Here is a 12,664-nt window from a genome sequence, read left to right on the forward strand (position 1 = left end):
GGTCAGGACCACCATTGTGAGATGACCACACACCTAAGACTCAATGCAAAATTTGTAATTGTGCCCCCACCCACAGGCACAAGTACCTAGAGGCCACTGCTACCTCTGTACCATCTGATCAAAACATGAGACCTGCTCTTTGTGAAAATATAGAAGGAACCTTATGATCTAAACAATCTCAGAGAAACAAAGTGGCATACGGATGTCACAGAAGGGGGTCTTCTTCATGCCAAAATGGAAAACTGCTCTCATGAAAGCGATTTATTTGAATCACCAGAATGTAATTTTACAGTTCCTCTTACAACCCTTGTTACAACCCCTTTAATATTTACAGTATATTTAGAAGTTGAATTTTCCATCACAATACAAGTATTAATTTTATTACAATTTCAGCAATATCACCATGAACTGTTCAGGAAGCAGGTTTTCTTTCTTCCTTTCTCTCTTTCTTCCTTTCTCTCTTTCTTTCTTTCTTTCTTTCTTTCTCTCTTTTCTTTCTTTCTTTCCTTTTCTTTCTTTCTTTTTTGTTTGTATCATTTAAATTTGAGCCATATGAACTATTTGTTCTACAAAGCTGCCAATTGGCAAATTTCTTATTTTAGAGCCATATTTGCACAAAACAGTACAATGCCTTTGGAAATCATGTGAATAGTCTTCTATTCTCTTATATTTGTACATTATAGCGTCATAAAGTGTTTTTGCCTGTTGGAGAAATAGCAACATTTAAAATTTTCTCAGATTTGTTCTTCTCTTCCTATATATTAATAAAATACGACTATTGATAGGTACCATATTATAACGTAATACAAAGCTAAACCTTTTCTATTTATAATGCAGTAATATGTGAACGTCCTTAAAGAGGTTTCTACTACTTTAAAATATAATCTAAATGTGCTCAGGGAGAAGATAAAAAAATAATAATAATGCTTACCTACTTGACCTGTGCCACTCCTCTTTATGCCGCACTGTGTTCCCTTTTGGTCTCCAAAGTCTTGTTCCGATGGGGAAATTTCTTGATCAATTTTATGATGCTTAGTATGTACCGAGAAACGAACGTTTCAATCCAAAAGGACCTTCATCAGTGTATATAGGTTGTAAGGAGATAAATATCTCAGTGAAGTAATCAAACCGTCAGTCAGGAGCCTCTGAATCAGTGGTAGACGCCGCGTTCTTTTTGCTGACATCTCCTTATTTCTAAACTGCCTCCTGACGGACTGTTTGACTACTTCTCTGAGATATTTATCTCCATACAATCTATATCTGCATCTACACTGATGAAGATCCTTTTGGACCGAAACCAGTGTTTCTCTGTACATACTTATCATGCTTAAATTGATCAAGAAATTGCAATATCTTTGAGTGCCAAGTTTGATTCTACATATTATACGGTTTGGGACCCTACTTGTGCACCAACCCCAAAGGAAGTGCGGTAATTTTCTACTTGTTTCGATAGGGGGCTGCCATGTGAGTACTGCATCCAGTTATCGCCCACTGATTGGTTGCAACTTTCACATTATGTCAAAGATTGTTTCCTCCTTCTCGGATGGAATGTGAAGGTTGCAGCTAATCAAATCCACTCAGTGGGCATGTGACACTCCTACTGGAAGAAGAAGCCAGGAGACCAAGAGGATCAAAGTACAGAACAGTAGCACTGGTGAGTATCACTCTTTATTTTCCCACCACTTTGGGTACATTCGTAAGTATCCCCTTAAAAGGATTTATTTACTTTACAGGTGAAGAAGAATTTATCCTTTTTTGGATTTCTTTTTGTTACAATATTTTCATATGATTTTATCATATAGAAAGTGAAGAAGCACAGAGGCTAAAGGGAACCCATCACCATGAAAATGCAGACCAATCTGCTAACACCATGTTGTAGAGAAGGGGTAGCTGAGCAGATTGATATATAGTTTTGTGAGAAAAGATTCAGTATAACCTGTTTTAATAATTTAATCCTCTGCTCTTTTTGGGATTTTAGGTCCAGTGGGATGTCCTATCAGTGAGTGGCAGCTTTCTTTGTATAAGGCTGCATATAGAGCTAGCTGTCATACACTGATAGGACCGCCCACTGGACCAAAAATCCCAGAAAGAGCAGAGGATTAAATGGCTAAAACTCAGTTTATACTGAATCTTTTCTTACAAGACTATGTATCAATCTGCTCAGCTCCTCCTGCTCTATAACATGACACAGATTGGATGGCATTTTCATAGTGACAGGTTCTCTTTTAAGTATCAAGCTCCGTATATAAAGCTATCAGGCTAAACACACTAGTGAAGGTGAACCAGAACTGAATCTCAGATTGCTCATTCATGAGTGAACTAAGGAAATCTGAGCATATTTTGGCAGCAGAAATAGCATTCATCATTGCTGTCATTGTCAAGTGAAGGAGTTATCCTGAGTGACTCAGAAGTGGCCATCAAATAGTTTGACGTATTCAGAACCATTAGCTAGAGGAAAAGGTGATGTAAAATGAGCTAAGACTATTGATATTCCACTTAGTAATGTAAGTTATTTCCATTTAGGATTCAGGATCAGTCTTAGTAAGCAGGGGCCAACTGACAGTAAGTGCAGAACAACTTTCTCTGTAAAACCCCTATCTCGTACATACGGCAGAAAACCTAGATTCAAATATAGACATAGGGAAATCTGAGAAAAAATAGCTTTAGTGGGAATTGGTTCGGTATCTTACAGGTTAAATGCCAGCATCGACATTTTAACAATACATCATTTTATGCAAACCTGAATAGTAGTATAATTCCATCAGTAAAGGAAATTTCTAGTGCTGAAGGGAATATTTAATTTATTGGGTGTAGATGTGTAACGATCAGGTAGTTGAGTTGAGTGAAACTTTGAAATTCGTCTTCGACAGCTTCGCTGAATTTTTCACGAAAATTAAATTTACCGCAAATAGTTTTACAGTGAACTACAGGTACTCTTATTGCCCTACAAAGATATGTAAGACACTCTGAGGTCTCTGATTGTATCCAGCCCATTTCAAGCTCTTTAATGCAAATACAAACTTAGTCATGTCAAAGTGACCTAAACATACAGTGCCTACAAGTAGTATTCAACCCCCTGCAGATTTAGCTGGTTGACACATGCGGTATTAACTTGGCATTGTGACATTTGTACTGTAGATCAGCCTGGAAGTGGGAAATGCACTGCAGCAAATTTTTTTTTTTTTTTTTAAAAAAAACGTTAAAAGTTAATTCAGAGTGTCATTTATTATTCAACCCCTCATACCACAAGAATTCTGTTTGGTCCCCCTAAAGTATTAAGAAGTAGTTCAGGCACCAAGAATAATGAGCTTCACATGTGTGGATTAAAGATCTCTTTTGCCAGCCTTTTCTGACTATTTAAGACCCTCCCCAAACTTGTGAACAGCACTCAGACATGGTCAACATGGGAAAGATAAAGGAGCATTCCAAGGCCATCAGAGACAAGATTGTGGAGGGTCACAAGGCTGGCAAGGGGTACAAAACCCTTTCCAAGGAGTTGGGCCTACCTGTCTCCACTGTTGGGAGCATCATCCGTAAGTGGAAGGCTTATGGAACTACTGTTAGCCTTCCACGGCGTGGACAGCCTTTGAAATTGTCCTCCCGTGCCGAGGCCAGGCTTGTCCGAAGAGTCAAGGCTAACCCAAGGACAACAAGGAAGGAGCTCCGGGAAGATCTCATGGCAGTGGGGACATTGGTTTCAGTCAATACCATAAGTAACGTACTCCACCGCAATGGTCTCCGTTCCAGACGAGCCCGTAAGGTACCTTTACTATCAAAGCGTCATGTCAAGGCTCGTCTACAGTTTGCTCATGATCACTTGGAGGACTCTGAGACAGACTGGTTCAATGTTCTATGGTCTGATGAGGCCAAGATCGAGATCTTTGGTGCCAACCACACACGTGACGTTTGGAGACTGGATGGCACTGCATATGACCCCAAGAATACCATCCATACAGTCAAGCATGGTGGTGGCAGCATCATGCTGTGGGGCTGTTTCTCAGCCAAGGGGCCTGGCCATCTGTTCCGCATCCATGGGAAGATGGATAGCACGGCCAACCTGGAGATTTTGGCCAAGAACCTCCGCTCCTCCATCAAGGATCTTAAGATGGGTCGTAATTTCATCTTCCAACAAGACAACGACCCAAAGCACACAGCCAAGAAAACCAAGGCCTGGTTCAAGAGGGAAAAAGTCAAGGTGTTGGAGTGGCCTAGTCAGTCTCCTGACTTTAACCCAATTGAAAACTTGTGGAAGGAGCTCAAGAATAAAGTCCACATGAGACACCCAAAGAACCTAGATAACTTGGAGAAGATCTGCATGGAGGAGTGGGCCAAGATAACTCCACAGACCTGTACCGGCCTGATCAGGTCTTATAAAAGACGATTATTAGCTGTAATTGCAAACAAGGGTTATTCCACAAAATATTAAACATAGGGGTTGTATAATAATTGACCCACACTTTTATGTTTAAAATTTAATAAAATTCAACTGAGCAACATAACTTTTTGGTTTGTAAGATTTATGCTTCTGTTCATAAAACCTACTCTCGTTTGCAGTTTGAAGGCTCTAACTTATTTGCATCTTATCAAACCAGCTAAATCTGCAGGGGGTTGAATACTACTTGTAGGCACTGTATATGGCTATGGGTAAACAGATGGTTAACACTTTTTTTTAAGTGCTGTGCTTCCACACACTTTTGCATACTCTCTGTAGAATTTGAATACTGTTTATGGCTTTCTCTCTATGTCTAAGCTGAGATCTGAGATGTCCACTCACTCTCCAGATTCACCACAAAGCTGCTGCTGCATTTCCTGCCTCTGCTTTTATACATTCTATGATAGGTTCTCTTGATTGGCCTTGCTATACCATGTGATAGCTGTACTGCAGTATTGGGAAGGCTTCACCAGAGGTCATGTGAGCCTTCTCTGCCTGATGCAATCTTCTGCAATGTGAAATGAATGGCAAATTATTTGAAATAGCTGCGATCATCGAATTACGAAAAATTGAACAGGAATTTGATCTACATCGTATTGATTTACTCATCTCTGTCTGCCATATTGTAATTGAAATTGCTGCATATATTCAGTGAAATGACATGTACAAATTAGTGAAATGTACTAAATGCATGTTACCAAGAGTACAGAACAAATAGAAATGAGTTTGATTGCAGGATCTGACTACACAGTGTTTGTTGTCTGTAACCATGACAACACATACATCTGCATAGGAAATGATACAGAGTAGTAGATTCATCAAGATCAGTGATGTTCTAGTTCTCGCCAGTTTTGATGATGAGGCATTTTGGAGTCAGATGCTCCTGATTCATTAATAGGGGCATGCTTCTTAAGGAAACAGGCATGTCTGACAAGTGGCATGTGTCTCCATGTGCATCTCTACAAATCTTACTCCAGGCAGAGACTGGAGTGAGATTTCTGGTGCTAGGTATACCACAACTCGTGATGAATTAGACTGGCTGTGGCATCACACCTCTGCTCTGCCGGTGCTGGGCAAAACTGGTGTGAAAACACGTAAAGCCGCAGAATTTTTGCACAACTCCATGTTGCGCAAAAATTTTGCGACTTTTCAAATCGCTTTGATGAATCGGGGTCTAAGTGTTTGTTTCCATGTTTTTTGAGGATTTGTTTATATGTGTGCATGTTGACTGTGTGCTATAGACTAGGACTCCCAAAGATCATATTTTATACAAAGAAGATATGGTACATATTTCTTGCTGGTGTAACAAAATGAATACTGACTAATACAATGATACTAAGCATAAAATATGTTGGCTGGATGAAGAGCATAATTTCTGAAAACAGTTGATGGCAAAAAAACATTGCTAGAAATTCAAAAGAGGCTTAGAAAACTGGACAATGTACCATTGCCAGACTGGTTAAACAATAATTATTATAAAACTGTAATATTAAGAGATGTAGGCAAAAAGGTCATGGAAATTTTAAATCTATTTTTTTTGTTTTCAGGGTGTCTGGCTCTGCCACAGAGCATCTGTTGGCTTCCTGGCATGCCTCCTTGGCTTTTGTGGCTTGTGCTCCACTCTGCGTTTCACCTGGTCCTTCTACTTCCAATGGAGTTGCGCTCTCACAGTGGATTTTGTCTGTTCTGGCTTTTCCTGTGCATGCCCTGGCGCATGCTTTATTTCCAGTGGGTTTGTATAAAATAAGTCTCTGTGCTCCCTTACTGTATATAAAGCACTTTTTTTGTTTTGACAATGTTTTCTGTTTTGTGTGCATGGACCTAGGCTTTTCTATGCCTTCTTACTTATACATTCACTTGTTATTACAGATGTCCAGGCACTAGAGACTGTCAGGCAAAAGGAAGAGAAAAGAATGATACATATTCTGTATGAAGGGGTTGTCCAAAGAAACTCGGTGATCAGTGATCACTTGCTGATTGGTAGATGTCTGTCCGACCGCTGGGACCTGCACTGATCGGCAGAATGGGATTTTTTTTCCCCAACAGGGTACTTTTATCTCTATTACAAAAATGGAACAGGAGGTCAGATGCTTGACCGCTTCATGCTTGGTGACATAGAGAATGAATATTGTTCCCTTCGAGCATGCACACTGCCTCTTCATTCTAATGGAGATAAAAATGCCCCATTCTGCCAATCGGTGCGGGGCCCAACAGCCAGACCAGTGAATACTTGTTTTCACCAGACAACCCCTTTAATTGCTTTAAATTTCTTCAGGACAGTACTGTAACTTATGTTTGTCAAGTTTCCAGAAACAGAATTTTCCAGTCAACAATCAGAATTACAATCAATTCTTTTGTTGATCCCTATTATGGTTCCTGATCAGCCCTTATTCGATAGATGTATACAGATTAACTGGGCAAAACCAGAGAAGAAACCTGTTGTGGATTCCTCTTTTCAAGCTTATCTATAAGCATGATCTCAAATGCTGAGAAAATTGGGATGCCCATCTTAAGTAGACAGTTCAAATGTTTACCAAGAGTCAGATGAAACAGCAGGAAATTTGTCTAGCATAGGCTTTTCAATTCTAAAGATGAGACTTCTTCATCTTTTTACAAGAAGAAACCTATTGCGATAGAATGTAAAGACTTCACTCTTTGACATCCGGCCCCAGCTTCCGCAAGTAGACACTAGATTATACCGCTTTTCAACCTTACTTACAACTTTGTTGAACTATTGATCACATTCTCTAATTCAGAGGGACCTTCTTCATCAACAGAGAGAAGCAGAAAATGTGCCTCAAGAACTTACAATAAAGGAGGCACTGGAGAAAGTTCAGTTTCATCAGTTTAGAGATTTTTTCTGTACCAAAGAAAGAAAGCAGTTTGCAGTGGGTCTCCTTACTGACCAAGTTACTTTTGTAAAATAACTTTTGCAGGGAGATGTATTACTATGTGATTTTTGATCTTCAACCATAGGATTACCTCATAGTTGAAGACTTGATGCTTACTTGCATGTTCATGCATTTCGCTATGACATAACAGTATCTTACCAGAACACAATAAAACTTTACCAGTTTACTTGCCTTTCTTTGGGACTGTATTGAGCTTTAAATGCCTTTGAAAAGCCTGTGGTGGTTTTGGCAGTCTATCTTGGAATAAAAGGAGTGTTCATCATACCCTACTTGGCTGCTCAAAAGTAGACCAAAGAGGAAGCCCTTATGTCGCCAAGTTGTGAGCCATTCGCCTAACCTTCCTTCATTTACAATCTCTCATTCACAGTCAAAAGTTTGTAATTAAAAAACTAGAGGGAACCATCCCAATCATCTAGATGTCAACAAGTATTGGAAGGTTAGGCTCTTACTATAGTGATCCTACCATTCTGCCATTGCATGACCTGATTTCCTCTTGCATTGAATCCTTGAGAGGCATCTTCTGGAAGGTTCCTCCCCATCCAGCAAGTTGCATCCATACCTAGAGAAACTCATAATCATTGTCTGGAAACTGAATGGGAACGCCTAAAATGGAAAGAGTTCAGCTAAGAGGTGAATATACTTGTCTCTTGCAGAAGGCCATATATGACTAAAGTTTACAGTTAAATTTACAAGTGTTTCACTTCTTGGTGAACATCTGGAATATTTCTTCACTTTCTATTCTAGATATTCTCAAAGAGGCTTTCAGAAAAGGTCTAAATTTCAATACCTTCTACGTTCATTTGATGCGCCCCCAGGGCCGTGGGGTACTCGGCAGCCGGGCGTCTATGGATGCCGGTGGGGGATATCAAGGTGGCTGGCCCGGTCCGTGGCCCAGGGGGGTCACCCAAAAGGGGGATAGATTATAGGGGATTTGGAAAAGTGTTCGTGACGCCACCTGTGGATTGCGGCTAAAGGGTGCCGCCGCTGCGGAGCAGTCCTCTGGAGCTGGTGTTACGGCAGCAGGGATGGTGTGGCTCTCCACAGGTAGAGCTGGCTCCAGGGCAGTGTAGGACGTGTAGGTTACGCTGGGCGTTGTAGTGCCGTGAGGGAGAGATGGCGCGGATGAAAGAAGGGACGGAGGCAGTGCAATGCAGTCATCCGAGTTTTTACTCACAGTTCTTATGACAGTTCCACTGGTGCACTGTACAGTTGTCGGCCTCCCACGTCGTGCTGCGTTCACCAGGCAGGGGTTCAGCACTTCCTCAGGCAGATTAGGAGTACTTGACAGAACCCCACTTTCTCGTGTTCCTAACTAGACCATCTTCACGCTGGGTCTTTCTCCCTCCTGCCCTGCGCTTCCCACTCTCAATCCCGCTTATGTGCTCTGAAGTCCCTCCTGTCTCGTCGGAGTTCCTGGACCTGCTGGACCCTCACGGGGATTAGAATGAGGCTTCAGCAACTGACTATAGAAGCCAGAAGCCTCCGGTTTTCCCAGCCGAGACGTAGAGTAGCACGGCTGGACCAGGGGCTGGTCCCCTTCTTGCGGCCTACGATCCCTGTGTCTTCTGACAGATGCGGGGCGTACAGGTGCCATCCTGCACTCGCTGTACCCCCTAGGATCCTACTCCTCTGCTCCCCACCTGGGCCTCTAGGACTGGGCCCTACTTGTGGAGCAGAGCTCCTAAAGAGACTCTGCTCCCTGACTGTTCTCCACTGACTGAGCTGCCACCCTAAGATGGCTTCCCTTTATATATCTCCTACTATGGTGCTCCCCTAAACTGCTTCCTCCACCCACACCCACTACTGGTTCCCCCTACCTTTGGGTTCCCCCCACTCCAGCCAGGGACAGGGCTCAGCAGCTGCGCTCATGCATGTTGCCCTTCCAGCCGGCCTGGAGCAGTGTAGTGTTGGATGCAGGTGTTGGGGATCCGGGCAGCACTCCCTCCTTACCTGAGAGAAGGAGATACCACACCTCTGGTTGAGGAGCAGTACCTCTGTGGTGACTGAACCTTCAGGGGCGCCACACATTTTTTGCCAATCAATTTGTCAATGGTAGATAAGCCAACAACATGCTTTTGAACAGATTTTTCAAAGCTGTTAAGAACCTCTGCTTTCCTTTCAAATTACCTGTTCCTTTCTGGGATCTTTTGCAAATTCTTGAAGGTTTGGTGCCATCTTCTTTTGAACTCTTGGAAGGATACCTGAAGTTCCTATCTTGGCAAAGTTCTTCTTTTTTGGAGGCAATTACATCAGCCAAATGGGTAGGATCAATTCAAGTCCTGTTTTCAAGAGAATCTTATCTCTCGGTCAATAGAGATTTTCTAGTTTTTTGGAGAGTGCCAGACTTTAATCATAAAGTATCTTCATTTGACAATTTAAATCAAGATTTTTTTGTCTTCTGTCTGAAGAAGATTCTCTATCTAATCTACATTTGCTGGATGCAATGGCTGCTGTATTGATCTATTTACAAAGAATGAGGAACTTCAGAAAAGCTGATCTTTTTCTATAGTTTATGGGCTCTAACAAAAGACAGAGGGCATCAAAAGCTTATTTATCCAAGTAGATTAGAAATACTAACTGAAAATGTTGCTCCATGCTAAGTCTTCCTTCTCCCTTGGGAGTGAAAACAAATTATTCTCAATTTACTGGGTGGTACCTGCTCAAGTCTCCTTAGTCCAGATCTGCAGAACAACCATCTGCAAGTCTCTGTTTACTTTGATAAAAGGCTGGATATTATTGCCCAAACAAATTCAGCCTTTTTCTTTTCCTGGAATTGGCAACTTTTTAAGCCCTCCCTTATTTTCGCTACTGCTTGTCATTTCCCTTTGGTGTGCTGCCGAGGGATGTAATCGAAAATTAAAATTTTCTTAAAATGGAACTGTACATTCAACAAACTTCACATGAACCAATAGTACAGATGAATATAAGAATGTTTGTAATATATCTTATCGAAGAAATCAGCTTCCTTCCCTACTTATCAGACACTTCTTCCTTTCTCTCTGTCTTATGAATTTATCATCCATTCTGAAAACGCAGCTGAAATCCATCTTGCTCAGACAAGACGAACTGCAGCTATCATGTGATACAGCCCATTATACTCTATGGAGAGGTGATAGGGTTGAGGGGAGGAGAAGTGAGGAGCAGGGAGAGGAAATAGGGAGAGGGAGACAGAAATATTGTGCTGAGCTCCCTAACAAATATTTATTCTCACATCAGAGCTTAATTCAGATCAAGACAACTCAGCACTGCTATATAATATATTCCATGCGGCTGCAGCTTGTATCTGTGTGATAAAAAAGAGAGAAATCATAGCAGCTAGCCTCCTCCCACCAGCTCCCAGTGTATTGTAAAAGAGAGATAGAGCATGCAGAGAGGAAAAATTGTGAAAATGCAGGATGTATTTATATAATTATTAGAGTTGAGCCACCCCCGTAGTGTTCGGGTTCGGTTCGGTTCGTCGAACACCGGTGTGTTCGCCGAACTGTTCGTCGAACTGTTCGTCGAACACCGTCGAACACCGGTAAAACCAATGGTAGGCAAACAAAAACACATAGAAACACATAGAAAACACCTTCAAAGGTGTCCAAAAGCTGACAAACTTCTCAGAAGACACAACTAACACATGGAAAAGTGACAAGTACATATAGTCATGCGAAAAGAAAAGAGGTGGAGGAGTAAAAGGAGGGGGAGACACAGACATAGGCATGTCATGCCCTTCTAAAATCAAGAAAGGCTGGAGTAAAAATCTAAAATCAGCCTACCAACACCCAGACGTCGTGACAAGAAAATTAAAAAAATAAATATCTTTAGGTAGAATGGCGGTTCCATTCAGAACACTTTCCTTACAAGACATAGTGGTATCCCCGTTGTGAGTTGTGCCAAAAACAGAACCCAATACATTCGGACTAATCCACCATTTGTCATATCCAAGGGGCAGGTCAGTAAACGACAACATCGACGCGGAACCAAGTGCAGTAGTATATACTGTACATCCCTTGACAAGGCAATCAGGCGGATCAAGAAGTTGGGAAGGGTCACCCTAATGGCCAAAACAGACATTGATGCGGCGTTTCGGTTACTTACTACCTGTGCCTCCGAATAGTGTCCACCTATTGGGCTGCTTCTGGGAAGGAGCATACTATATAGATCGCTGTTTGCCCATGGGGTGGTCCAGATCCTGCTCACTATTTGAGAAGTTTAGTTGCTTCCTCGAATGGGTTGTAATGGACGTTTCTAAGGGGGCACATATTATCAGTTACCTCGACAACTTCTTATGCCTGTGCCCAGAAGATTCGCCACAGTGTGAATACACGCGGTAGTCCACCTGTGAGAAGGAGAGAGCTGGAGGGAGAGTGGACACCACAGAGCCGAGGGGTTAGATGGAGAACGGAAGAAGAAAAGAGGGCGAGGGAGGTAAGGGAGTACAGTGGAAGGCCGACCTGAGCTCCCCCACGTTCCTGCTGGGCGGGGAACAGCCCTGTGAAGAAAAGCCGCTTGCGCATCCCTTTGAGGTTACGGGCGCGAGTGGGCAGAGGGACTACGCTGGAGTGCGAAGCCGACACGGCCAGTCCGTTCCTGTCCGTGCGACCTCTGTGTCGCCGGGTTTGTGCCAGAGCTGCGGTGGACCTTGACGGCCAGCCCCCCTCTCCTAATACTGGTGCCTGTCCGCTGGTGGGTCAAGCCGCCCGGTGGGGGGAGTAAGATCTGCAGAAGAAAGACCATCTTCCAGCAAAACTAAGATGTCTACTTCTTTTCGTGGACAATGTGATACGATCCCTTTCTTACGGACACGCCCATCGCTACAAATTTCAGATGAGGCACAAAAACAGCAGGTGCTTCAACGGATATCAAGTGCTCCTTCAAGTGGGCTCTCCTCCACCTCAACTTCAACATCACAAATACTCCAGTCCTCAGAGGTGTCACCCCAATCGCACTTGCTTCCTCACAGCTCCCAAGTCTCCAGCTGCCCGTCTGAGTATGGGGTAACACAGATGGTTGATTCTGCCCAGCTGTTTACTCATACTATAGCCTGGGAAACGGAGGTCTGCTCCAGAGCTTCTGTTAATTCAGACGAGGAAATGATCTGCACTGATGCCCAGAATCTTTATGAGTTGGATCCAGGACCAGATGAAGAAGGTTCTGAGCATAATGTAGACCCTCGTTCCCAAACTGTAACTCCTGTTGGAGGAGACAATGATGAAGACAATGATGAGACTCAAATACCTGATTGGAGCGACAACTTGACTTTTCGGTCAGGGCAGGAAGAGGTTGGCTCTGAGGACGACGGGTGTGAGGACACACAGGGTGATGATGACGAGGT

The sequence above is a fragment of the Phyllobates terribilis genome, unplaced genomic scaffold (assembly GCF_046119375.1).
Source record: "Phyllobates terribilis strain yellow unplaced genomic scaffold, ASM4611937v1 Scaffold_4__5_contigs__length_816908805, whole genome shotgun sequence".
Taxonomy (NCBI): domain Eukaryota; kingdom Metazoa; phylum Chordata; class Amphibia; order Anura; family Dendrobatidae; genus Phyllobates; species Phyllobates terribilis.